Below are 3,267 nucleotides of genomic sequence, written 5' to 3'. Positions count from 1 at the left end.
GCGGTTGCGCGGCCGCGTCCCGCCCCCCTCGTAGGCGGGGCCTTTATCTGCCCCCTCCCATTGGTCTGGCTGGCGTCGGGCCGGCGTCCGAGAGCGGGGCCCCGCCCTCCGGCCGAGGACACGGTGGCGACGCGGGAGGATCAGCAACTCTGACCTAGGTTGGCTGTGAGGCAACGGGAGGGGCGCGCCCCGGCCCTGCTGGCCCCACCATCGGTCTCCACAAGGGGGAGCGAGAGGGCCCCGAGCTCCGCCCCCGAGAACTCCCAGTTTGCGTCGGGGTCGGGTCTCAGGCTCCACCTCCCTCAACGCTGTCAGGCTGGAGGAAGGCAGGATCCCCTGTGTAACACAGGTCCTTAAAAAAAGGCGCATTCATGTCCTCTAGTAAAGAGCAAGTGTTCCCGGGCGGCGCCTGTGGCTCAGTGAGTAGGGCGCCGGCCCCATATACCGAGGGCGGCGGGGTTTGAATCCGGCCCCGGCCAAACTGCAACATAAAAATAGGCATTGTGGCGGGCACCTGTGGTCCCAGCTACTTGGGAGGCTGAGGCTAAGAGAATCGCCTAAGCCCAAAAGGAGGTTGCTGTGAGCTGTGACGCCACTGTACTCTACCGAGGGCGACAAAGTGAGGCTCTGTCGCTTAAAAAAAAAAAAGTAAATAAATACTTAAAAAGAAAAAAAAAAAAAAACAGCAAGTGTTCTAAGCCTGTGAATTACCCAGGATCCCTGACAATGGCCAGTGCAGTGGCATAAGAAGGGCAAAGGAGCCAAGGACGGGATGCAAGGAATAGAAGCATGAGTGAGCCCACAGGCTGCTGCTGCAAGAACTGACTGTTCCTTGGATTGCCACCCCTATTCCACCAACGTGCAGGAACCAGCCCAGGAGAAGAAATGAAAGCAAATTCAGACAAGAGCTGAGGGAGAGACCTCACCAAGTTCCCCTTACTGCCCCTGGGGCACAGGCAACACCCCTTCTCTGCCACTGTTGGTTTGCATAGCTGAGAAATCTTCCCTTGGCCAGGTCCCCACCAGCACAGTACCACCCCATTGAGCTTGTGTAGGAGCCAGCAGCAACCCTGGGCAAGTCCAGGCCTGGCCCTCTTTCCAGGGACTGTGGAGACCCTGAACCCAACTCATCCCATTCTCATGCCCTTCCATTAGGCCCTTGGGAATAGTCATCTCCGGGGTTCTCAGCCTAGAGAGTCCCCATTGCTTGCAGGGGTCCTTTCCATACCATCATCCTTCCTTCATCTAAAGTTCCTCTGCCTTTGCGTCCAGCACCCACCCACTGCACTGCCCCACCCATCATCAGACCCTACTGGGCCCAGCTGCCTCCCCTCCTCCAGGAACTGTGGTGTCCCTGGATCCTCCTCTCACTTGAGCCGATTGAGGCTTCCTCTAGGAAGTCATCCCATGTATAGGCATCCCATGGCACCCCCAGTATAGCACCCATAGCCCATCATTTTGCCCAGGTGTTGAGCTTCCTGCCTCTCTCTTTTTTTTCCTGTTCTCATCTAGCAAAATCCAGCCATGTATAATCCTGACCATCCATCGCTTCTGGGCCTGTGCCCACCCTACAAGACAAAGTGATCACAGTGAGACCATGGCACCAGCCTAGGGTGAAGGCCACTCCTCCCCTACCCCCAGTTGCCCAGCCTGCTGATGTCTGGTCAACTGTCTTCTGCTCTGCACTCTCTTCAATTCTCCCACCACTCCATCATCACCAGAGTCTCAAGAGATGACTGGCTGCCCTTCATTCTCAAAGAAGACAGAAGCCAGGAGACCTCAAGCTGCACCACCAAACCACAGTCCTATACCCCATGCCTGTGCCTCCTTCCGGTCTCCACAGGCTCTGACCACTGCCTCCTTCCCCTTTTGCTATTAACTGTTAATACCCCCACCATACCCAACTTTTTGCTCTCCACGAGATCTTTGTGATCAGAATCAAAACACTTCCACCATAAAACACTTAAACAAAACCTCCCTCAATGCTGTTGGTCCAGCCATTTGCCTCTCTAGCTTTTTTTGCTCCACACAAACATCTCTGAAGCATACCCCAATGCAACCAGCACCACCCAGCCCTTCTGGAGCCCAGTCCCAGGTCATTTGGGACTCTACTTTCCACCTGTGTCCATGGTGGGTGGTGCTGGGGTGGACACTCCATCTCTTCCCAAAAGCAGCTCCTCCAACTAAGGTCTCCTCCTAAAGAGGCCCTTAGGTCTGTTGAAGGGCATATGGACAGTGGCATACCAGGAGTGCAGGGGCTGTGAGACCACAGAGGGAGCCTCTGATCCTGTTGTGAGGGGCAGGGGATGAATAAGGAGGCAGTCTGAAGTCTGAGGCCAAAGGACATCCCCTCCCCTCAGGGACTATAGAACCATGGGCCCCTGGGGGGGGGGGGTGGAGGGTCCAGTGATTGTTCTGTGGCCCCAGAGTCTGAAAGAAAGAGCCAGTGGGTTTGAGGCCTATGACTCTCACCAAGGTACACCATATTTTAAAAACCTTGTGAAGACAGAATTTTAATCTATTTTTCTGTATTGGTGAGGTGAATCATTTGATTGCATTTGTGTCTTGCAAGAATGGTGCTAGCTGCAGTGTGGGAGACAGACTGAGGGCAGAGCAGCAGGGCTGCAGGAGGAGAGGTAGCTGCAAAAATGGTACGCCCTTCTCCTACATGACCCTCCAGAGTTGACATATTGGATTCTGTCTTTAGCCTCTCTCTGCATTCTCTGTGGAATTCTGCACTCACCATACCTCCCGGAATCTTGCCATCTCTGAAACTCCCCAAACTGTTCCAGACCTGCCCTCTCTTCAGCCCCAGGCTCACATGGCTGAACCTGACTAGACGCTGGTCCCTGAGCAGCCCACAGCAGCTGAGCCTCGGCACATCGACACTTCCTCAGGACTATGCACATAACCACAAGCCTCCTCTTGGCTATGGAGGAGCCTTGCGAATTTCTCAGACCTGTCTACTACTATCTCCCCCTGCCATCCCTGCATCAGCCCCATGCTCACCTGCTTTCCTGGCTGCCACTCCAGCTTTTTTTTTTTTTTGGGGGGGGGAGAGGACAGAGTCTCAAGCTGTTGCCCTGGGTAGAGTGCTGTGGCATCACAGCTCACAGCAACCTCAAACTGTTGGGCACAAGCAATTCTCTCTCTCTCTCTTTTTTTTTTTTTTGTAGAGCTAGAGTCTCACTTTACCATCCTTTGTAGAGTGCCATGATGTCACACAGCTCACAGCAACCTCCAGCTCTTGGGCTTACGCGATTCTCT

The sequence above is a fragment of the Nycticebus coucang genome, chromosome 3 (genome assembly GCF_027406575.1).
Source record: "Nycticebus coucang isolate mNycCou1 chromosome 3, mNycCou1.pri, whole genome shotgun sequence".
Classification (NCBI taxonomy): Eukaryota; Metazoa; Chordata; class Mammalia; order Primates; family Lorisidae; genus Nycticebus; species Nycticebus coucang.
Note: the sequence above shows the minus strand (reverse complement) of the source record.